This window comes from Electrona antarctica, assembly GCF_951216825.1.
Source record: "Electrona antarctica genome assembly, chromosome: 4".
In the NCBI taxonomy this organism is placed as follows: Eukaryota; Metazoa; Chordata; class Actinopteri; order Myctophiformes; family Myctophidae; genus Electrona; species Electrona antarctica.
In genome coordinates, this window is record NC_136809.1 from 61279402 (window position 1) to 61305930 (window position 26529).

Sequence of the window (26529 nt, forward strand, 5' to 3'; positions counted from 1 at the left end):
TGCCATGTCTGATCCCATGTTGTCTGTTTCTTAAAGCTTCAACTCCAGAAACACCACAGAGAAGAGTGCATGGAGGGGAACCCAGCCAGATGTTGCAAGGCAAGTATAATTTTCTGATCAACGTCTTAACCTTTCTGATGACATCTGAATTGACAAACATGTCCCTTCGTCTTTACTGTCTTTGTTAAGCATTTAATGGTTACTATAAGCGAGGGGTGCAGACATCAGCGAGTTGGTGTCATTTGATTGAAAATGGTCAATCTATCCTTGCAATGTAATGTCAAATTGTTTTTCTTCCAAGGCCTTTCTTCCCAGAAAATGCTGGCAGAGATACTTATGGAGGTGAGGCAGATGGGGAGGGACATTCAATTCATCAAAACTGAAATGGCAAAGTCCACATTGAATGTCCAAGGTGTTCCTGAATCCCAGCGAGAGGAGCCCTTCCCCATCAATCTGCCTCTCTCGAACGAGGAGCAGTTTGATCAGGCGGAAGCTGCGCTGAGGGAGGAGGGAGTCCGTCGCAAGATGGTGAGCCATCTTGTGCCTTTCAAATGTCACATTGCGTTTTGGAATGCAATAAGCCTCAAACTTTTCCATTATTTTCGGGAGCTTCATTTTATCTGCCTCTGCAGCAAAGGTGAAGTTATTGTACACTTCCAGTGCTTCATCTCCCACGACATGTAAGAATACTGATGCTTGCATTTTAGCACTCTTTCCATCCCCTCCAATTGCAGCTAAATACAGTTCAAAGCGCTGCTTGAATCTCTTCCAGTTTTCAGCCACGTTACCTGTTAGCTGAAGAGCTGCTGGTGGACGTAGAGCTTCCATTCTTACTTCGTTTACAGTTCTCAAAGGTTAGAAACGATGTCGTCTTTTTCTGCCGGTTTATTGCGCAACTGACATTTCTTGCATTCCCTTTTTCACCGGAGATTCTGTCACGTTCCAATTATTTTTACCGTCCTCTTCCAAGCCAATTCTGACACCATGTAATATCTTGTGTTTGTGGGTTAGTTCAATAAGACAAGCGTTCTTGAAAGAGTAGACGTAATTTACTGCAAGAATAATAATATGAGGCAGTTACAAACAGGAGCACAACAGGTGCTGGCGGGCTCTGTATTCAGAATGCCAGCACAGCACCCTGGGAAAGCTGTGTGTAGTCTAGGCATTACTAGTCAAACTATGTAGTGATCAAAACAGATCAACACAACACAGACATGAATAATCAATGAAGCAAATACGATTTGCTCATATCATTACACAAGGATGCACTGCAGAAGTGGCTGCGTTATGCACCCGACAGGAGTGGCGGGGTATCCAGGAAAGACAGGGTTCCCACACCTCACACAGGGGTCCTTAAGTCTTAACCCATTTAGGCCTGACGTCAAAATTTAAAAAATCTCTTCTAAATGACCATTATCTGAAAAACCTCATGTTTCTGTGTTGGTTTCTGTGTGCTTCTCAATATTTCATGTAAAACATTATATGTAATAGGCCGCCAACCCCCATCTGAAAATATGTTGTTCCATGGACCCCCCATAAGCAAAGATTTGAGTTAAAAACATTCACTCTGTAACAATATATATTCAGATTTTAAGGCACATTTTCACGATTTTTCAAAAATAGTAGACCTACCTTTCTGCCTGGGCGTCAAATCAGAACCTAGAGACACTGAAAGGTACCTACAGGTTTCTATGCTCAGCCACACCCCTAGTGTCCAACCCCCAGATTCTTAGCCACACCCCTAGTTTTATGTAATGTGCAGTGTGGCCATTAAGCCACAGGGTGGCGTTTTCAAACTAGTGAGCACTGAGATTGAGTGAGTGAGTGAGTGAGTGTGTGTGTGTGTGTGTGTGTGTGTGTGTGTGTGTGTGTGTGTGTGTGTGTGTGTGTGTGTGTGTGTGTGTGTGTGTGTGTGTACTGTGTGTGTGTGTGTATATATATATATATATCCTTCAGTGTGTATGTGTGTGTGTGTGTGTGTGTGTGTATATATATATATATATATATATATATATATATATATATATATATATATACATATGTGTGACCCCTTCCAGTATTTTCACCCACAAGTCGGCTCTAATGAAACTCCACAATAGACCAAAATACCTTCTTTTTTTTTGTGGTTTTTGTTTTTAACACAGTTGGAATGTTAACAAATGTTTTTATTCCATCATAAAGTCGTTTTAGTGTCATTAAGTCGTAATTACATTGCAAAATTGTCTCTGTAATTAAAGATTATTTGCGTATTTTGGGGGTGTGAACATTCCTGCACGTATTTACATAGTCGTGTTAAGTTTACTGATAGGTGGCGCCCTTACTCTATCTGTTATGTACTGTGTTGTATTGTATGCTGTGTCGAGGTTAACGCACAGGACGTGACGTCATTACGTTCTCTCTGCAGAGCGCCAGAATAATGCTGGACGTTGGAATGAAAACAACAGCCAGACTGTATGATACAAATAAACCTCTGCTACTATGATACAAAATAAATGATAGTAAAATGACTTGCTTATTCTCTATCACGCATTGACGCTGTGCATCACCAAAGCTTGACAGGTTATGGGCCCAGGCGGAGTTGTACACAAGGATAGCGTTTGGTCCGAGGAAGAAGTTTAACGTGGCGGATTAACACGGTGCTTCGGTGGACAACTTGGAGATAAGTGAGTAAAAGACTCGGAAGAAGTTTTTCACAATGTATTATGTGAGATGACAAACAGAATGGGAACCCCGGGTCCGCAACTTATTTTTGATGGCTCAGAAGACAGATATGACCTATGGGAAACAAGATTTCTAGGTTACCTACACATTCTGAAATTATAAGAGACTATCTTGAATGAACCAACGGGCGGGATCGCAGAGGAACAAGCAGAAGACAGGAGGAAGAATGTCGACTGTTATGCTGAATTGATAAGACTGATTGATGACAAAAGCTTATCCATAATAAGACACAAGGCGGATGATGATGGCAGAAAAGCCCTGAAGATACTGAGGGAACACTATTCCGGGAAAAGTAAGCCAAGAATCATTAATCTGTACCCCTCATTGACCAAGCTACACATGGTAGAGAATGAGAGTGTCACTGACTATATCATCAGAGCAGAGAACATCATAATGGCCTTGAAAGATGCAGGTGAGACCATTAGTGATGGACTAGCTGTAGCCATGGTATTAAACGGGCTACCAGACTCCTTCAAGCCACTAGCAGTGCATGTAACACAAAACGAAGATAATGTTACATTTGCAGACTTTAAAAGAAGACTGCGTGTTTTTGAAGAGAGTGAGAAAATGAACAAAGCTACAGATAATGTGATGAAGACATATGTGAAACCAGGCCGAGGCCCCACCAAGGCATACACTGGCAACAGGAAAGATGAGGATGCCAACGTGACGTGCTACAGGTGTGGAATAAAAGGGCACAAGGCAAGAAAGTGTACCAGAAAAGTATGGTGTGGCTACTGTAAAAGCAATACACATGAAGAATCCCTGTGCAAGAAGAAGGGGGGACGAGACGGCGCCAGGAAGGTCGTGGAGGAGCGGGACGGCGAAGAGGACCATTTCTTCAAGACGGACATCACAAGGAATGAGAGACCACCAGGCAGCATGAAGATGAAAGGCATCATGGTGGACGGAGGGGCGACATCACACATCATAAACGACATAGAGAAGTTTAAGAGTTTTGATGACACCTTCCAACCTGACTCTCATTCAGTGGAGTTAGCCGACAAAACAAAGTGCAGCGGGATAGCACAAAGAAGAGGAACAGCGACGATCTGCCTACTGACAGCGCGGGACAACAGCACAGAGCACAGCTACGAGAGGCTCTGTACATGCCTTCATACCCTCATGACATCTTTTCGGTGGCACGAGCCACAAATGGAGGAGCGACGATCACCTTTCAGAAAGGGGACAATCGCATGGTCGCCAGGGATGGAAGCAGGTTTGACATCCACGAAAGTGGAAACTTGTATTACTTACCAACTGTTCAAAATAATGTCGATCAATGTAAAGTGTGTCATGATGTACAAACGTGGCATGAGATTTTAGGCCATTGTAATTACGATGATGTGCAGAAATTACAAGGTGTTGTGAAAGGCATGGAGATAAAGGGGAGTGTGGTCACGCCAGCACAATTATGTGAAGTGTGTACAAAGGGAAAATTCACCCAGACGAGAAACAGGGAGCCTGACAGAAGGGCTAAGAAACCCTTAGAATTAGTCCACACTGACCTAGCAGGTCCCATGCAAACGACTAGCATAGGTGAGCACAGATATGCTCAATCCTTTACTGATGACTACTCTGGCACCATGATGGTGTATTTTCTAAGGTCTAAGAGTGATGCAGTGCAGGCGACAGAACGATTTCTAGCAGATGTAGCACCGTACGGAGAAGTTCGGTGTATCCGATCGGATAACGGCACTGAGTACACTAGTAAAGAGTTCCAGGCACTGTTAATCAAAAACAAAATTAGACATGAGACGTCCGCACCATACTCACCCCACCAAAATGGTACAGCGGAGAGAGGGTGGCGAACACTCTACGAAATGGGGAGGTGGTTACTGTTAGAAAGTAATTTACCAAAAAAGTTATGGAACTACGCTGTACAGACAGCGGCTTATGTGAGGAACATATGCTACATCAGGCGGACAAAGAAAACGCCATACGAGCTGTTTGCAGGGAAAGAACCAAACCTATCCAAACTGCAAAAGTTTGGATCAGTGCGCTACGCTTACAAACAGCTAGGCAAAGGAAAGCTAGAATCTAGGTGTGAGCAGGGTGTTTTCGTGGGTTATGATAAAAACAGCCCCGCCTACCTGGTGTACTACCCAGAAAAAGAGAAGGTTCAGAAACACAGATTGGTGAAGTTCACAACCAAAACCGGAGCAGAAAAAGAAACACAAACGTGTGAGTCATACATGGGGTGTGGTAATGGGGAGCTACATCCCAAGGTCAATGATAACAGGGACATTTGTGTTGATGACAAGAATGAAAATGTACCAGATCAAGGTATGCAGGGTGGTGTTTCTGGGGCTTTACCTGAACAGACTGAGAGCACACAGCCGGGTAGAGTCACTGAGACTCTACATAAGGAACCCACCGAGAACCAGGAGGAGACCAATTCACTTACAGGAGTTTGAGACTGAGGATACAGTGGACAAACTGGAAACATGCGTGGACTCTTGTTACAGAGCAGTATGTGACATTCCTCAAACTTACAGGGATAGCGGGGCAGATAGCGGAAATAATCGTTCACTTGCGGATACAAGCACCAAAATTGGCACACATACTCCTTAGGGGTTGCTCTTTTGAGAAAACCACTGTGCCAAAAAAATATTCAAGATGGCGGCCATTTTTCAAGATGGCTGCCATTGAATATACTGTAATATTGCATTTCGCAATAAAATCCCATAGACTTGTCCTATTTGAATGATCTTGGTGTCAAATCATACATTTTTCACTATGTAGAATCCAAATTTGGACCCATGGACTTACTCACTAGTTTCCTTGTACCATATAACTGTCCCGGAATCCTAATATTCTGCTAAATTAGAGGTTTGTGTTATGTCTGACTCGGGTAAAATGGATGGTAGTCTATATCTTAGTATTGTTAGAGGTTTAGTATGTGTGTGTGTGTGTGTGTGTGTGTGTGTGTGTGTGTGTGTGTGTGTGTGTGTGTGTGTGTGTGTGTGTGTGTGTGTGTGTGTGTGTAAGTGTAAGTGTGTGTGTGTGGGGGGGGGGGGGGTACCGCTTGCACCGTTCAGTATCAGCTGAGTAATTTGTTTGGTGTAGCTAAATAAACCGTTGCCCAGGTGGAGCCTGCAGAACCATTGCGGCTCAAGAAACCACCACTCCTGAATGAAGTGTCTGATGCTGGGACTCTGGTGCAACGCACAGGTCCTGGCGGTACTCCTGGTGAGAGCAGGAGTGGACCTGGTGAGACATAGGAGCCCGGACAGGAGTCAACCCACAGAGCCTAGTCCCTCCACATGCCAGAATTATGTGCCTCCCAGTCCCGGCAGAGTAGTTCCAACGGATTGTGTGGCCCTGGTCTTTCCCTAGTGGGTCTGATCGTGGGTAGCTACTGAGACGTAAGTTGGGACTTGATCACCCCGGCTGGGTCACCCGAGTGAGGGGTATGATGTTCGTGAGACCCGAAACCCTGAGGACCTTGGGATACATCACTGAGGATATGTCCCGGGTGCATCCAAGTATTTTTGTTCTTTATGACTCCCAAATGTTGTCTAATAAGCCCTGCATCTTTTAGCTAGTGTAGATTACATGTAGTTTACCATGTATGATGTTCAGTTAGACAACCGCGCTTGAATTGACAGGGTATGCCAGCAGGGGGGAGCCGAGCCAATGGTAAGGGGGCTATACATGACTTATTCATGGACTTACCAACATGGTGTACAGATCACACTGGACTTAAATGATACTGGTTGAACGATCAGGCTAGGTGTAGATTTTATTGTCGAAGCTAGTTGTATCCCATACCTTATTGTGCATGATGGCGGTAAAAGGATAACCCCTCTGCATTGATTCACTGAATACAGATAATGATCATATTGTGATACCTTGATTACCATTCACCAAGATGTCTAATATAGACCCAGGACCGCCTAAATTCAAGACTGACTGGAGCAAGTGTTGTCTTTGCAAAGACAAGAATAGTATGAGCTCTCATCACCACATGCAAGACACCACGATCATCAAGTCTGTCTGGATCCATTTTATTAATATGCATCTCATTAATTGTGTGAAAGAGGGGAATATTAGTTGCAATCATAGTGTAGCCATCATGTTGTGATTGTCTTGTATGTGGTGACGAGAGCTCTTTACTATTCTTGTCTTTGCAAAGACAACACTTGCTCCAGTCAGTCTTGAATTTAGGCGGTCCTGGGTCTATATTAGACATCTTGGTGAATGGTAATCAAGGTATCACACACAGTATGACCATTATCTGTATTCAGTGAATCAAGGCAGAGGGGTTATCCTTTTACCACCATCATGCACAATAAGGTATGGGATATGACTAGGTTCGACAATAAAATATATGATCTACACCTAGCCCGATCGTTCATCCAGTATCATTTAAGTCCAGTGTGATCTGTACCATTACTTATGTTGGTAAGTCCATGAATAAGTCATGTATAGCCCTTACCATTGGCTCGGCTCTCCCCTGCTGGCATACCCTGTCAATTCAGGCGCGGCTGTCTAACTGATCATACATGGTAAACTACATGTAATCTACACTAGCTAAAAGATGCAGGGCTTATTAGACCCCCCCCCCCCCACACACACACACACACACACACACACACACACACACACACACACACACACACACACACACACACACACACATAACATCTAATTATAAGATAATAAACTGCCATCCATTTTACCGGAGTCAGACATAACACAAACCTCTAATTTAGCAGAATATTAGGGTTCCGGGACTGATATATGGTACAAGGAAGCCAGTGAGTAAGTCCATGGGTCCAAATTTGGAATCTACATAGTGAAAAATGTATGATTTTTACAAGTCTATGGGATTTTATTGCGAAATGCAATATTACTGTATATTCAATGGCAGCCATCTTGAAAAATGGCCGCCATCTTGAAATTTCTTTTGGCACAGTGGTTTTCTCAAAAGAGCAACCCCTAAGGAGTATGTGTGCCAATTTTGGTGCTTGTATCCGCAAGTGAACGATTCTCCTGTAATTTGCATGTTATCTGCCCTGCTAGGAAGCCATAATGTCAAACAGGTCAAAGCAGTGGAAAACTGCCATGGATGATGAGGTGAAATCACTGGAAGAGAATGAGACCTTCAGCCTCACCCACTTGCCACCAGGCAAACGGGCAGTGAGGGGCAGGTGGGTCTACACACTTAAAAGTAACATTGATGGATCAGACAAATACAAGGGGAGATTCGTAGCAAAAGGCTACAGTCAAAAAGCAGGGATTGACTACGAAGAGACATTCTCACCCACAGCAGATAAGCGTGAGAGTGATCATGCAAAAGGCAGCACAGGCGCAATTAGTCCTGCACCAAATGGATGTAAAGACGGCCTATTTGCATGCACCGATTGATTGCGAAATATACATAGAGCAGCCAGAAGGCTATGAGAAAGAGTCACCAGCCGGTGAAAAGCTAGTGTGCAAATTACACAAATCTCTCTATGGCCTTAAGCAGTCCGGTAGAAATTGGAATGCAATGTTACACACATGTTTAACTGAGAATGATTTTGTACAGAATCCCACTGATCACTGTGTGTACACAAAAGAGAAACATGATGAGAAGGTGATGTTAATTGTTTGGGTTGACGACCTTATCATAGCTGCTAGCAACAAGGGTGTGCTCAACAGTGTGAAAATGATGCTCACTGAAAAATTTCAAATGAAGGATCTAGGAAAGTTGAAGCATGTTCTAGGGATTGATTTTGACCAAACAAAAGGTGAAGTCAAAATGTCACAAAATAAATATGTGAACAAAATTCTAGAGCGATTTGAAATGCAGGATTGGTCCAGGGAGACTCAGTGTGAGGCTAAACTAGAGTACACTGAAGATGCAGAAAAAATGACAGACCCAAGAAGGTTCAGAGAGGCAGTGGGATGCCTGATTTACTTATCCACATGCACTAGACCAGACATCAGTTTTGTGGTTAGTAAGTTATCTCAGCACTTTGCTGAGCCAACACTGTTTTTGTCAACATGGGAAAGGGAAACCATGTGATTGATATTTTATTTTCTTGTGTTGTACTGTATTTTATTTTTATTTTCTTCAAGGTAACCCAGTGAGAGCTAAAAGCGAGTGGGGGTGTTACGTTTACTGATAGGTGGCGCCCTTACTCTATCTGTTATGTACTGTGTTGTATTGTATGCTGTGTCGAGGTTTACGCACAGGACGTGACGTCATTACGTTCTCTCTGCAGAGCGCCAGAATAATGCTGGACGCTGGAATGAAAACAACAGCCGTATGATACAGCAGTATGATACAAATAAACCTCTGCTACTATGATACAAAATAAATATGCCGATAGGCTAATGATAGTAAAATTACTTGCTTATTCTCTATCACGCATTGACGCTTTGCATCACCAAAGCTTGACAAGTCGTTTCGATTGGCCATACCTATGTATTGTTCTCCAGTTTCACGTAGCCGATCACCACCCATAAGTAGCAACGTGTTCAGGCTGTCAGTAAACACAACATCATTCTTGTTGTTTGTTTGTGATGGCTAGTAACTTTGAATCAGAACGCTTGCTTAACGCTTTAAATGGATATACACAAGACAGTCTCCTGGAAGGATTTATTTTAGATTTCATACACGGTGGCAGTGACTCAGATTTAGAGCTCACGGACACGGATGAATCTGACGCTGATGATGAAGACCATGGCGTTGTTTTCGATCAAATCAGCAGGAGTTTGTGTTGTGATAGCGAGGAGGAGGACGACGAGTCTGGAGGGACAGCTGGGCCGGGTGGTGTACAGGTCGGCATCGCCTCGCTTTTACTTGTACCAGAAGTTAATAATGTCGCAGTGGACACCGACCGACCAGCAGAAATGAAGAAAATAATAAACTTTGATTGCGGATGTCATAAAAGATCAAAAGAGAACGTAGAACAGCCGCATTTGTCTTGCAGTAAACAACTCGATCCAGACATGATCTGGGAGACCCGAACGGACATGGCAGCTTTTACAAAGGACCAGAAAGACGATGGTTATTTTGGCGATCATAAAGACTTGTATGAACAACTCCGAAATGACTCAATCCACAAAGAAAGTCAACGCGAAGCGAAAGTTCAACAGATCCACATACATGGTGAACGCCATCGTGGTGTGTCGAGCTACATTTTGCTTCGTCTATGGGTGAGTTTCATTATCGTCTTGTTTATATTCAGGGTCTAGTCTCTGAAATCAGTCTGTTTATGATGAGTTTGTTTTAAGTAAGACTGATACATGATGCAGCAGCGTGTGTTTTTATTTGCAGTGTGCTGTTGTTAGCGTTAGCGCTGTTTATAACAACATCCGGTATAGAGCGGATACGGAAACGTTTGTGTGCGTGTATGTATTCATTACAAACTGAGCACACACTGCAAAAAATGCATTTCAGAGCATTTGAAAACACACAAGTTTTCAAAAATATATCAGTGAAACTGAGACACTGTCTCTGTACCTTTCTTTCTCTTTAAAGTTATTTGGTGAGTTCTGTCTTAAATGTGAGTGAAATTAACCGCTGGGAAGTAACCGCTGGGAAGTAGCTTGTCCCAACTCTTTGGGACACGCCATTGCGCAGCGCATACTGTACTTGTGAGTGGCGCACCAACGCGCTGTGGACGCAATTTAATTTAGTTAGTTAATTTAGTTAAGCAAACCCATATAAGAGAGAATGTGCAAATGCGAATAAATGTTAATAAAATGTTCAATCAGACTGTGTGTGTATGTGTCGCTTTTGCATGCTTGCATGCTCAAATGCTTGTGTGGCATCTATTATCGTTTAATCTGAATTGTCTTGATGATTATTGATGAAATGTTTGCAATTAAACCCTTTTTGTACTTTTGGTAAACACGCTTCTGCCTGCCTTTGTTTATACATTGTAAATTAATCTAAGTGCTCCGGGTGTTCAGTGTTATATTTTTGTAAATATCTCCTGCAATTCCCCAGGTGGCACCTGTAGACATGTTATCGTACAGAAGGGTTCCCCAATTAATTTTCCTCAAGGGCCATATTTTGACTAGGGTACCAGGCTGGGGGCCGAGTCTGCACGCGCGAGGTCAAGGTCTTGCCCTGAACATACATTTTCAGGGCAAGACCCCATCTGAAAAAGATGCCCAGTTTGACATGCATAGGCTACTGACCCCCATTTAATGCCTTTTTTTAATAGAAATTCTTCCAGGGGCCTGTCGTACAGGATTGACATGATGTAATAATTAGGGCTGTCAAATGATTAAAAATGTTAATCAGATTAATCACAGCTTCAAAATTAATTTAATCATGATTAATCACCATTCGAACAATGTCCAAAATATGCCATGTTTTCCTGTTTATTGTTGTGGAAATGGAAATATAAATGACAGAAAGCTGATATACATTAGTTTTCTTTTTGTTTTCTAATGCATTTAGTATAGCCTATGATGTGATGTGAGCATTTGTAGGCCTAGCCTACACTTTGAGTTAAATTAACACTGGCTTTTGGCCATGTAGACTGGGGTCCCCCAGGAGGAAGTCACTAATGTTGCTCTGGAGAGGGAAGTCTGGAACACTCTGGTGGAGCTGTTGCCCCCGCGACCCGACTACGGATAAGCGGTTGAAGATGGATGGATGGAGAGTGGGGTCCCAGTCCAGAGATGAAAATCATAGGCTACTTTCTATCAATTTAATTTGGGGGTCCTTGAAATTAAAATAGCTGAGAATCAATGGGTTAAACTGTAGACTATAGTTAATTATCTCCGCTGTGCACAGCAGCACAGGAGAACTGTCTTTAATATATCCATGGTCGTTTTCCTGTGCTTTCCAGGTGCGACACAAAAGTACCATGTGTTTGTTTTGGTAATAGCCTACTGCAGGCGCAGCCATGCTGATTCACGTAATCGCGTTGGACAAAACGAAACCAGCCGGACCAACGTTAATGGCTCGTAGGACCCGCATTTTCAAACTGTTTCAAACTATAGTACTGTCGACGGACCCGACGGTACTATAAAACATGTGAGTGATTCTTGCAGTGTGCACTGTGCGTGTGTGCATGCGTGCAGAGGAGGGAGGAAAACTGGAGGAGGCGACGAGGCGTGCGTGTGTGACTGTGCAGTGTAGCCTAATGGGGCTTTGCTAGGCAGACAAAGTAACGCAACAGAGTTACAGAATCAAACCACTTGGCAACCCAACTACAATACACAAGCTATCTCTGGTGTTCATGACAGATTTGCTCTGGACGTTCCTGAGCCGCGCGCACAGGCGCATGTTACGCCAGGGCTCCATCGGACGCGTTGCGTCTCCGTCGCGTGCGTCAAAAAACGCACCGGTTAAATTTTAATGCACGCGTCGCGTCTCCGTCAACGCAACGCGGGCAGTGGAGCCACCCTTCATTGATTAAAAAGGGAACATTCCCTGACGGTGACGGAGACGCGATGCTGACGCGCCCGGTGGAGCCCTGGTGTTAGGGGGAACACTAACATGCGTTAATTGCGTTAAATATTTTAACGCAATTAATTAACGAAATTAATTAATGCCGTTAACGCGTTATTTTTGACAGCCTTAGTAATAATGCACCGTAAGAATAATGCACCATAAACGCCACAGTAAAATAACCAAAGTATTTTAAAGTTTGCAAAGTAGAAGAAGCAAAGTGCCACGCGTTGCGCCAAACAATAAAGAAAAGCAAATATGCCTAAATCACACAAAAAAAGGAAACGATGCATGCTTGTCAAAGAACAATTGTTCTTACTGTCTGTTAGTCCAATCTCTTCTTTTACGCAGATTGTCATTAATCTCAGTAACAATGGCTTGTCTGTCTACTGCAGGTATTTCGTTGTTGGGATAGTACCTTTCCTTACAAGAGTTCAAAATGTACTCTTTCAGATTGTGAGGTAGTTTGGATTTTGTCCCGTTACCATTCCAGTTAACCCTTTTCACCCCGGACTGATACAAGTGTAGAGGAGTCACGTAACTAAACAATATGGAAGCATAACGTCCCGGACGGTTACCGCCTTGCAGCCCTACTAAGCGACTGATTTCGGCTTGTTGGTGGTGAGAGATTTCACACAACGTATGTCTGCCAGTTGCTTTGGTAACACATCTTCAGCCTGTCTTTGCTCTCTGTCACGATCAATCTGTCTCTCTTTCTCGTCTACTGCTCTCTCTCTTTCCTCGACTGCGGCCTCTCTCTGCGCTGCCTGTCTGTGTCTGTCCTCCAGCACTTTCTCTCTGTCACTGAGCCTTTTTTCCATTTCCAACTCAAGACACTTAATTCTCCAATAGTCAGTGTTATACGTGGCCTCAGTTTGTGAAGGTGCTGAAGCAATATCAGTCTCTCGCTGCCGTAACACCTCCTCTCTCGTTCAAGTCTGTCTCCCGCTGTGCGTTGTCAACTGCAGCTTGCTCGTCCTGCCTTCTCCTGTGTTGGCCTGCGTCTGCAATGCTTTGCCTCGTTAGAGCCAAGTCTGCTTGTAAATCTGAGACCTCCTCCATGAGATCAAGTTGAAGCTTTAAGATCTCGGCCTGGTGACTGTCCTTTAACGCTTGCATAGCGTCACTGTGCTTGGCAATGACTTCTTGTTGCAGTATGCGTGCAGATTCGTAGATTCCGCGAACTGTATCGGAGTCACCCGCCTCTGGCACCTCGGTGTTCAGCACATGAGCCTGTAAATGAGAATGAAATTAGAAAATGCCATGAGATTTAAACGGTACAGTACATTATAGGCATATAACCTATACAATCATTGACCATGGCTACGCCAAATTGGACCACTACAAAGATTAGTTATTATTATAGAACTTTCTTTTTCACCAAGCGTATTTTCGACTTCTTCGCTACTGGTGTGGTCTGCAGGCTGCTAGTGGACGCTCCATCATTAACTGCAGTTGTCTGAAGATTTCAATGGATGAAGATGCACGTTATACACAAGATACAGTATACTTCAATATCTTGAATCAGTCACCCAGTAATCCAATAAATACCCATTTTTGTGTTCAAACTCACCGCTTTTCTCTTTACCAAACGTGTTTTGGCACCCACAGGCTGTCTGCTCGCCGCTGTTCGCTTTGGTCTCACACTCACAGTAGACATCGCGCTAGCATAGAAGTTACCAGAGTCCATTATTCTATCCTGACGAGTCACGGCTGAGTGGGTGCGCTCCCGTTTTAAAGTCATGGTCAGCTAATGTGGGCGTTGTGTGCTGTCACGCCTGTGCAATCGTGACATGTTTATAAATGTTTAAGAGACAACATACAGTACTGTCTGTCATCATTAGGCTACTTACAGTATAGTACAAAATGCCTCTTGCTTTACAAACACGTGAGAATATAAGATTGTGGCATGAACAGAACAAGCTTGTAGCGCGATCTGCAATTATTTCTCAATAGCAGATTTCTCAATAGCATAACATGATGCTTAAAACACCAAGAGGGGTTAAAAAAGTTCTTAATTCCAGGTCCTTGTCTTAAATAAAAAAATGTGAATTTAAGCTCTTAATTTGTCTTAAATTTGACCAAATCTGACCGTAGGTATTACATTTGAAGATGAGGTTTTTAAGGCTCATGGGGAAATGAAAGCCATAAACATTATGTGCATAATAATTTGATTAGTTTATAATATTAGACTATGAGAGAGACCACTATTAATAAAACGTATGTCTAGAAGCCTAGACATAAAAGCATGGGCATTTGTTTGTTTTTCTCGGCTCCGCCCGTTTTGTCAGTAGGCTAAGGTGTAGCGGGTATGGTCGCCCCTTTTCCATCTCGCCCCACTACTCTACATAGCGTTAAATAACAAACATAAATGTTGGTGATTATATAAAAGCAATTATCATAATAATGTATCATTGTTAAGTTCACGCTGTATATCCACGGGCATAATAGCATGATGATGCCTTTACAAAACATGGGCTACATGGAAGAAATGTGTTTAATAAAACAAGTATAGAGATCGACTACTATACAATCAAATACATCTGTATACAAGATAATTTCAGAGAGGGAGGGAAATACTGAATTAACTGTTAACTACATTAAAACATTTTGCGGGGGCAAGTTGGTAAAGGGGTGAGTCATTTGGTATTCGGCCAAGTTATGGTCATGCTGTGGGTGGGCAAAAGAATAGTTTATAGGTGTCTGTTCATGGTGTGGTGTAGCCTACTCGTGGACTTTTATTTTAAAGTTTTGACACTTTGCTTGCATGTGGCCGTGCATGATTCTGCATCTCTGTTGGCTGACCGGGCACCCCTCTCCTCCGTATAGTCCCGTACACTCTCAGCAACCTCAGTAGTTAATTTAACACACTGAGGTTTTTAGTGTGTGTTAACACCTCAATGAGAAGTGCGGTGCCCTTCTCAGAAAGTCCCTAGTATTCCTATTAAGTGACAAAGCACCCACTAGGCTTTTTAGTTGCTCATGGAAAAACAGTGTCATAGTTATTATGTTATTTGAAAAAATAAATATGTTCATTTGGACAGTCTGTTTTTTGTTTTATTAGTGTGGTTGCCCTAACAGGGCAACCAGACTATTGTAATCGTAACACTTTATTATTCACCCTGGAGTAACCTTTATTTTGAAATGCTACTCCTCCCACAGTTTTGACTGTACGCACTTGAGCCATATGTCAAATCGACCGGAAAAAATCAGAATGGTGTGCTTGTACTTTGCTAAGAGAAACGTTGTATAGTTTAATTGATATGAATTTATTCGTGCATTAAATCTCCCCATTGACATGAATGGGAAAATGCAAAAAATCACATTCAAGTATTTTTTCCTCTGAGACTGTAAGCACTATAGTTACAAAACTTGGAGGGTAGGTTCATAATAATTACTAAAATTAATTAACTTATAATGTTATCGGTCGGCCTCATGGTGGCGCTATAACAGCCCACTTTACGCTTTGGCTTATAACTCTTGAACCGTAGGTCGTAAAATCAAAATGATTTTTTCCCTGGATTCCTTGGGTCATGACGCATCTCCCCATATAGGCCACGCCCATTTGCGTCATGATAGATTTTCCGCCATTTTGAATTTTGTCCAAAACACACTTTTTGCTTTTCCTCCTACAGATTTTGTCCAAATCTCACAAAAATCTGTACACGTGATCTCTGGACCTTTCCGATGAAAACTCGAGCGGCGGAATTTTGATAGTGCGTATCGTTCGGCTGTAATCGGCTTCCGAAGTTAGTAGGAGGGGCCTATTTTACAAAAAATGCCATAAATCACGAACAGAATGTCCGATCCATCCCAAATTGTAACCACATGTCGCGGGTGGTTCAATCAACCAAGTTCCAAAAGCAATTCCATTTTCATCCATAGGGGGCGCTGCAAATGCCAAAAATGTAACCGTATGGTGCAAAAACATGATTTTTGGGGGATAAATCCCCTCCAAATTACTTACGCATGATCGCAGGGGTGACGCGACATTGTAATTGGCTGGCAATATCAGTGGGAGGGGCATATGTAAGCCACTGCGGCAACCACACTTTGCAATTTTTTAAAATTGCGACCTTTCTAGTTAGTAATAGTAATGTAATTAATACATTTAAAAATATATATTTATATTTTTTTATGTATACGTATATATATATATAATTCGTTTTTCACTTAGATGTGTTCGGCATAGAAATATTTAAGTTTAGATGTGTGATAGGTGGAATGATTCTTTCTTTTGCCAATTTTTGGCATTGTTTCATATTTGAAACTAATGGTCTTAGGTAATAGAACATTTACTTTGACATGGCACGTTGTACACTTGAGCACACTAACTATTTTCTTGAAAGATAAGTCACAGTAAATGGAGTTGGAGGCACTTGCTAATTTACTCGACAGCCAGTGGGTTTGATGGGAGTTGGATAATTGGACTGTTTGTTTCGTTCATGTTGAACTGGGGTCCTATTGGTTCTGAAGGACTGCCTGATTTCTTGGTCCCCTGGAGTTTCAGGACAAATGGATGGACGGTTAATGTGGTGTTCATGTTGAACTGGGGAGGACGTTTCTTTAATTGTGTCCCCTGGATTTTCAGGGCTGTTTTTGGTTCATGTTGAACTGGGGTCGTTCAAGGACATTAAGTTTGTGTCCCTTGGAAATGTACAGAAGTGCAAAAGGGTAATTAGTAGACCTGGTCTAACCTATTCATTTTACCTTAAATGCCAGATGCATTGTCACATAAACCTGTCTCATAGCATTTTTTTTTTTCAAACCTTAGGTTAGGCTTCAGACTCGGACTCAGGTTTAATGGGTTAAGTAAAAGTATAAATGCTGCAATATAGATATAAGTAAAAGTCCTGGATTCAAATGGTACTTAAAGTATCAAAAGTACTCATTATACACATCCCTTTCAATGTATACAAATCTTTTGAAAATAGCAGTAATCAAAATCTGCATAGAGTAACTTGTTTTCAAATTCAGTGTAGCAAAATAAATGTTGGGAATTGTATGTGCACTTCTCACTGATCCATGTGTTTGAATCTAATAAATAAGTAAATGAATAATGGTCTGTTTTGTTTTTGTTCATAGAGAATGTTGTAAATTGTTTTGGAAATGGCCAATCCAGAGGCTCAAAAAATATGACAATGTGGAGTCTTTGTATTAAAAGGGTGAGAACCACTGCAGTATAGCATACCCATACTTAATGGACCATTTCAGCATTTTATCCTTTGTATGCTTTTAATATGCATCATTTAAAAAATAATAATGTTACTCTTCTGCGGTGGTTGCTCCAAACTTGTATATTAGTGATATCACTGACTAGACAACTTTGGTGTGTTCCTTGTTGAACTATGCCAAAACACACTTTTTGCTCCTCCTCCTACATATGTTGTCCAAATCTCACAAAAATCGGCACACATGATCTCCGGACCTTTCCAATGAAAACTCGAACGGCGGAATTTTGATAGTGCGTATTGTTCGGCCGTAATCGTCGTCCGAAGTTAGTAGGAGGGGCCTATTTTACAAAAAATACCATAAATCACGAACGAAATGTTCGATCCATGCCAAACTTGAATCACATGTCCCAGGTGGTTCAATCAACCAAAAGCCAAAAGCAATTCCATTTTCATCCATAGGGGGTGCCGCAAATTTGAAAAATGTAACCGTTTGTCGCAAAAACATGATTTTTGGGGGATAAATCCCCTCCGAATTACTTACGCATGATCGCAGGGGTGACGTGACATTGTAATTGGCTGGCAATATCAGTGGGAGGGGCATATGTAAGCCACTGCGGCAACCACACTTTGCAATATTTTAAAATTGCGACCTTTCTAGTTGAGTAATTGATATTTTAGGCATACAGAAGAAGGTTGACATGGCCCTTTAATAATAGCATTGTTTCAATGTATGATGGATGGATGGATGTATAGTTGAATCAATGTTAATGGGTGGATGGATGTATAGTTGAATCAATGTTGATGCAATTCTACGTTCTTTCAATGTTGATTATATCATAGTTGAATCAAGGTTGATTCATTGTCACAATTGGTTGGAAGTGCAATATTATTTGTTGCTACCTTGTCGTGGTGGGAAAGCTTGTGTGTCTCCGTGATTCTGAGGGCTATACCGGAGGGGGTTCATAGCCCCGGCAGGTTCAACCAAGCCGGGCAGGTCTCAGGGGAGAGGCCAGACGAAAAACAGCACCTGGTCCTCCAGGTTGGGGGTTGGGCGTGGGGCTAACAACCTCACCTCGTCAAAAGAACGTTGTTACAGAAACACGGAAAAGAGCATAAAAAGAAACTAGGCCGAAAGCCCAGAACCTCCATGTGATAAACCCTCCAGCTCCCAGCAAAGTAATTCAGCAGCCTCGTATCAAGTGGCCTCCACTGGCTCCAGGACCCAGTGGAGTACCCTACAAGGTGTACAAGCGCTGCCCTGTGCTCCTTAGAATCCTCTGGAAGATCCTGCGAGTGATTTGGCGCAGAGGAACTGTAGCTGACCACTAGAGGCAGGCCGAGGGTGTTTGGATACCTAAGGAAGATAATTCCACCAAGCTGGAGCAGTTCAGAACTATCTCGCTCCTTAGCGTTGAGGGGAAGATCTTCTTCAGCATCCTTTCTAGGAGGTTGACAGATGCCTACATTGACACCTCAGTCCAGAAAGGTGGTATCCCCGGTGTGTCAGGATGCCTGGAACACACCGGTGTAGTTTCCCAGCTGATCAGGGAGGCGCAGGAGGGTAAGGGAGACCTTGCTGTGCTTTGGCTCGACCTTGCCAATGCCTTCGGCTCCATACCCCACAAGCTTGTGGAGACTACCCTGGACCGACACCATGTACCCAGGAAGATCATGGACCTCATCCTGAATTACTATGGGAACTTCAGGCTCAGAGTTACTTCTGGGAGCATAACATCAGATTGGCACAGGCTTGAAAAGGGCATTATTACTGGGTGTACTATCTCAGTTAGCCTCTTTGCCCTAGCCATGAACATGGTAGTCAAGGCAGCTGAAACGGAGTGCAGAGGCCCTCTGTCCAAGTCTGGCACTCGGCAGCCCCCCATCAGAGCCTTTATGGACGATCTCACTGTCACCACTACATCGGTGCCCGGTGCGAGATGGATACTCCAGGGCCTGGAAAAGCTCATCTCCTGGGCAAGAATGAGCTTTAAACCAACTAAATCCAGGGCTATGGTGCTGAAGAAGGGAAAAGTGGTGGACAAGTTCCACTTCTTTGTGGATGGCACAGCAATCCCATCTATCACTGAGAAACCGGTCAAGAGCCTCGGTAAGGTATTCAACTGTAGTCTCAGGGATACTGCAGCAATCCAAACGACCATCAAGGAGCTTGAGACGTGGCTATCGGCTGTAGACAAGTCTGGCTTACCTGGCCGGTTTAAGGCGTGGATTTACCAGCATGGCATCCTACCCCGGGTACTCTGGCCTCTGTTGGTGTATGAGGTGCCCTTGTCGACAGTGGAGACTCTAGAGAGGAATATCAGTAGCTACCTCCGTCGATGGATGGGCTTTCCACGCAGCCTATGCAGTGCATCACTGTATGGGAAGACCAACAAACTCCAGCTCCCTTTCAGCAGCCTTGATGAGGAGTTCAGGGTCTCTCGCACCAGAGAGGCTTTGCTCTACCGGGACTCCAAGGACTCGAAAGTGGCATCAGCAGGCATTGTGGTGCGAAATGGCAGGAAGTGGAGGGCTCAGGAAGGCCTGGAGGTAGCTGAGTCTCGGCTGAGACATAGGGCTCTGGTGGGCACGGTTGCAACAGGACGTGCAGGGCTAGGAGCCTTTCCTCAACCTCGCTACGAGAAGGTTCACGGTAAGGACAAACGCCAGCTAGTCCTGAAGGAGGTGCGGGCAGGGGTTGAGGAGGAACGGACCAGCAGGATGGTGGGCATGCAGCATCAGGGAGCATGGACAAGGTGGGAGGGTGCGCTGGAGAGGAAGGTGACCTGGTCTGAGATCAGGCAGGCAGAACCCCTGCGCATCAAGTTCATGGTGCAAGCTGTCTACGATGTCCTACCCAGCCCAGCCAATCTCCATCTCTGGGGCATGGTTGACTCTCCAGCCTGTGTGCTGTGCTCCAGGAAAGGCTCTCTGGATCACATCCTAAGCTGCTGCTCTAAAGCTCTGGGAGAGGGCCGCTACCGTTGGCGGCACGACCAGGTGCTGAAGACTGTTGCTGAAGCCATCTCTAACGTCATGGACAAAAACAACAGCAGCAAGCAACAACATGGCAGGAGGAACATTGCCTCTGTCAGGGCTGGAGAGCAGCCGCAGTCACAGCCCAAACCAGAAGCCGGCCTCCTCACCTCAGCGGTGGACTGGGATCTACAAGTTGACTTGGTCAAGCAGCTCAAGTTTCCAGACCACGTCACAACAACTTCTTTGAGGCCAGACATTGTGCTTTCGTCAGTATCTTCAAGGCAGGTGCTACTGATAGAACTGACAGTTCCCTGGGAGGACCGCATAGAGGAGGCGAACGAGCGGAAGCGGGCAAAGTACCAGGAGCTGGTCGATTAATGCCAAAGAGGAGGCTGGAAGGCACGCTGCGAGCCCATTGAAGTGGGGTGTAGAGGCTTTGCTGGCCGCTCACTGTGCAAGGTGTTCACGTTACTTGGCATCAGGGAGGCTGCAAAAAGGAAAGCCATCAAATCCACCATGGAGGCAGCAGAGAGAGCCTCTAGATGGCTTTGGATCAGGAGGAGCGATCTGTGGGCCAATGCTACTGGGACACAAGCTGGGGCTTGATCAACCCCGGCTGGGTCACCTGAAGGAGGGGGTATGATTGTTGAAAGACCCGAAACCCCTGATGATCTCAGGCACAATCACTGAAGATGTGTCCCAGTGCATCTTAGGATGTATCATTCACTCAATTACATTAAGAACGTAATTTCAACAGGTACTGCTTGTTGCAAAAATAAATCTTTCACAGTAGGCCTTGCATGAGCCCGGAATCGAACCCAGGATCTCTTAGTCATCCCCAATGCAATGACATAAACAGTCAGTCCGTCGACCCCACCCTCCTGTTCATAGCACTGTCCCGCCCTCAAAGTCTCCGGTCAATTCCCTCATAGACTACCATGCATTCTGGAGTCTCCGTTCGCCCACATCCTCCTGTTCATAGGAATGTCCACGCCCCCCTCAAAGTCTCCGTTGGGCTACCCCAAAGTGCCAGTGAGGCTTTCCAATGTTGAATCACTAGGCCCTAGTGGTAAGAGGAGGGACTGCAGGCGGACCCGTGGAAGTATGATTGGGAAACCCCGTGCAGCTGGGCTTTAACGTTGAGCGCGTTTGCACTTCCGCATTTTGGTGCCCAAATTGAAAAAAAAGGCGGAAGTAGAAGGCTCTTCCGGGTGCTTCAAAACGCCACTGAGCAACTTCAACTGACATGAATAGCGGAGGGGGCGGAGCTTCGCGCCAGATCAGTCTCTATCCTTCTTTATACTCTATGGGCTACCCTCATTGACTCCAATGCATTCTGCAGTCTCCGTTCGCCCCCACCCTCCCTTCTTCTCATTATGCCCCCTCCCTCCCTGCTTAGAAGTGTCATGGCAGCCTTGTTGTGTAGACGGAGGAGCTGTGCTGAGAACTGTGCCACGGAATTAATTTACAGGCACTGTGATGAAATAATTACAGTATCAATGTGCTGGTGGGGTCCCAACAACATCCCGATGTTTATGTTATATACGTTTTTACGACATTATTTCTACATTTGCCTCACTGCTTTGTATCAACAACACCAGTGTGGACGGGCGGAAGCAGCATCAGCAGGTAGGCTACTTATTGACCACAGAAAAGAAACACAACGCCTCTAAAAACATGTAACATTGCGTGTTTAAATTAGATTTTTTTATTTGCTTATCTTTGACCTTAAGGGACTGATGCTAACGGAATTAGCGCTTTAGCATGGCCACAACAACACAGACAGTAGACCATACAACAGTCTGTTCAAGCCAAATATAATGTTCCATAGATCATAATCACTGATCACTTACACTCATTAGAACCCCCAAATGACTCAACATTATTTTAAATATATTTAGCTTGGTGTATTATGTAGCAGATTGAGGGAATGAGCTCCGTTTTGTGAACTTTATTATCATCATCATAACTACAGTTGTTTGATTTGTTGAAAATAGCCGATCTGCAAGCTTGTTGATTGGCTTTTTCTGACCAGATGATGAAGGAAGGCTTTAATGTGGCAAAACGCTTGATGCTGTCAATACATGTTTGTCATCCATCTCGGTCCAGGGCTGCCAAGTTTCAGAAAATGGCAAGAGTGAGACCTTAGTGTCCTAATGCGTTCGACGCAGCAATTTTTTTTTGCCTTTTTTAACATTGATTTAGAGTCTAAATCAATGTTAAAAAAGTCCAAATCAACATTAAAAAAGGCCAATTCTAGAGGAATATAGACATCCCACCTTAGAGTGGTGCAACTCCGTGTGAGGGTCCCCGGAGGGGGAAGTTTCAGACCCACAGGATAGAGCCCAGGGTGCCGGGCCGGTTCCTGTGAGCCGCCCCACGTCCGAAACGGTTACAGAAAAAAAATTAGAAATTAGAAAAGAAATTACAGAGTTACCATGTGGGGGGCCCCGGGGGTCCCCGGAACATCCAGACCCCCAGGAACACGCCCGGGGGGCCGGGCCGGTTCCGGTGTGCCCGTGTGCCACCCCGCGTCTGAAACGGTTGAGAAATGACAGAGCTACCGTGTCGGGGTCCCTCTTCTGTACTGTACTGTACTGGCACACCCAAAATCATCATATATACAGTTAATATGTGCATGTGTGTTTGTGTTTGCGTTTGGTTGCGCATAGGTGGTGAAAAACAACCACGCTGTTTTCGTGCTCATACCCAGCCAGCCAGCCACACACATAGTGCTCAGACCCAGCCAGCCACACACACAGCTCCGTAAGGGAGTCAAAAAATCTTAAAAAAACTGAAGAGGCTACTGGAGATTGGAGAACCTGATTTGGACATGATCTGATGCAGGACACTATGACAGAAAGAGAAGATGGGTCTGGCCACATTCATTCACCCCATAATCTCAGTGGAAATTGGGGAATAGGCTATGTTGTGAAATAAAAAGTCAGAAAACTGGAATTTGGGAAAATGCCTTATTTTTACATTGTCTTAGTTCAAATCATTCCATGATTTCCCCATGCCCACACATCTGTGGGCTCTCTCTCTCTCTGCCTCCCCCTCTCTCTCTCCCCCTCTCTGAACAGAACTAACAAGTTGCGATGCGGCCGCTCCCCCATCGCACACACACACACACACACACACACACACACACACAGGACTTTGTCACGCAAGAGACGCCACATCTCTATAGAAGAGAAATAGTCACTTACTCACTTGTTGTGGAGGCTATATTGTCTTCCATGAAAAATATTTTGAAGCGATGTTAAACTCTGCATGGCTCATTTCCATGCGTCACAGTCAGGGACCCTGCTAACGATTTGGTGGTCCACTGCCTGGTTACCCTTCTACTGCATATAACAGCACTGCATGATCTCATGCAGATCGGCTACTTTGCCGTTTGTGAGGACGCACACATGGGCGCTTGTTATTACGCGGCAGAGCCGCGGAGAAAATTGTTATATTTGAGAGCCGGCTTGGCTTTTTTGGCACATTTTATGCACCCCTCGGCGTGCGTATTGTGCGTGCGTGAGAAATGGGAGGTGTGCCATGGTGCGTGGTAAAAGGTCAAATTGCGTGACTCTCACTCTCAAAGCGTGAGACTTGGCAGCCCTGATCTCGGTGTCTGAGTTGTGTAAAGTGCTCAGTGTAACATGAATTATATTCTTTATGCTGAAATGGGGAGATTGACTGTTGCAGCTCTTGTCTGTATCTATTTATTTACTAGTTATCTGGGTTCTCACATTTGGCTTTGAGTCTGTGGACTTTAGAGCTGTATCTGTCTTCATCAGTGTCTGTAGTCAGTGTCAGTGACTATCTGTCTTCATCCCAAAAGAGAGGGGATATGACATAATTATCATATCCCCTAAAGCACTGGTTCCCAAACACTGCGTCTGTTATGGTTGTTTCCTAAATTAGCTTTTATTATTTCAAAACATTTTCCAAAAAATGAATTAAACCAAAATGCAGTGATTTTTTTGCAGTAACTTCATGAATACATAAAATAAAAAGCTAAGAAATAAGCCCATTAGGAGTCCAACTAGTACAAGTGGTTCTCAAATGTTTTATTTGTGAGGACCCCCTCAACTCTGAAGTAGTGAAAACAGCCGATCTACAAGCTCACAACGCCTTGCAAATGTGAGCTTGTAGATCTGCTGTTTTCACTACGTATATAAAAAACTAAATTAAATACCTCAACTAAACACCTGAGGAACCCAGAGGACTAGGTATTAATTAACATCTCAGATACAGTAATAGCTGTTTTTTGTTTCTGAAACAGTCAATCACTCATTTGATTTCTGTAACTCTGACACAAACAGCTGATATCATTTTTGACCCATTTAGACCTGAGGCCGATTCTAAAAAAATGTCTTCTAAATCCTGACAGTTTTCTGAAAAACCCATGTTTCTATGTCAGTGGTGCTCAACCCTTTTCATGTCCAGGACCCCCAGAATAGGGCTGTCGCGCTCGCATTAATCGCACACCGCGTTATTACAATTTTATACCGCAAGGGGGCAGAAAACCGCACAAACCGCAGGTTCGCGCCAAACTCCCATGTTCCCCTTTTTGCTGCAGCAGCGCGCGAAAAGGTTACGTGACGTCATCATCCACTTCCAGATCAAATCAAGAAACAACAACTACAACATGGCAGCAGGTCTGGTGTCAAAGCCCAACTGTTCATCCCCAGTTTGGGAGCACTTTGGCTTCGTTCCAAACGAAAAAGGAGAACCAGCTAACTTGGATATACCAGTGTGCAAAATATGCGGGAAGAAAGTCTCAGTGAACCGCGGAAACACTTCTAATCTGAGGGCTCATCTTCTCTCAACCCATCCGTCTGTGGAAGCAGGATTGCGGGCTGCAGCAGCGGGTGGCGCGGGGAAAAACAACGATCCACACGGCCCCAACACAGCTCCTGCCGGCCCGCCCAGCCGACAGCTTGCTATAGCTGAAGCATATGCGCGAGTTACCCCATACAGCCATGAAAGTAAGAGGCATAAATGCCTTACAGACGCGGTAACATCATATCTTGTGGAGGAGATGGTGCCATTCTACACAGTGACGAAACCTGCTTTCAAGGCAATGCTACACAAATTCGACAAGCAGTACGAGTTGCCTGGAAAAACCTACTTCTCTGAAACCGCTGTCGAGAAAAGGTACAAGTTGGTCAAAGATATAATCAAAAGTGAGATCCGGGATGTTGATTACTTCTCCGCCACAACTGACATGTGGAGTAGCGTTATCCACATGAGTTAACTGTGCATTATCTGACCAACGAGTGGGCTCTAAAATCACATTGCCTCCAAACCGTGTTTGTGCCCCAGAATCACACCGCTGCAAACCTTGCGGAAGCTCTGCAACAGTTGTTGGCTGACTGGTCTCTGAGTGAAGACAAGCTGTCTTGCATGACTACGGACAACGGGGCCAATAACGTAGCAGCAATAACAAAAGAGGCACAATGGCCTTGGCTTAACTGCTTTGGACATAATTTACACTTGGCAGTGACAAACGCAATGAACAAAGACACGAAGACTAAAGAGAAAACGGAGAAAGCAATGACCCAGTGTCGAAGTCTGGCGAACACGTTCTCCAAGAGCTGGCTGAAGAGAAGAGATCTCAAGAGAGCACAAGAGGATCTCGAATTGGATACGCACTGCCTGATCCAGGTAAAATTATAACATAGATGGCTAGTTTATAATTAATAATAAATTCATATTCACTGTCTGACAGTGACAGTTATGTTCTGTTCTGGCCTATATTTCTTCTAATAAAAAAAATCACACCTGTGTGATATATATATATATATATATATATATATATATATATATATATATATATATATATACACACACACACACACACACACACACGGCTATATTTCGTTATAGTCTGTAAAGAAATATAGCCTAATAATTAATGTAACTTAATGTGATTTAGTTAAATAGCCTATAATGATAAGGCATATGCTTTAGGCTAATTTACCTTTCATTATATTCTGTGCAGGATGTTTCTACGAGGTGGGGCAGCAAACAGAAGATGGTGGACAGGGTCTTGAAGCAAATGCCAGCTATCAAGAGAGTTTTGGATACCCGGGAAAACGAGCATTTAATTCCAACCAGGCAAGAGATCTGTGTTCTGGAGTCTGTGAACGGAGCATTGAAACCTGTGGCTGAATTCACGGATCTGCTGTCTGGCGAGAACTATGTTACTGTGTGTCAAGTGTCAAACCCGTTCTGAAACTCCTGAATGACGAGGTT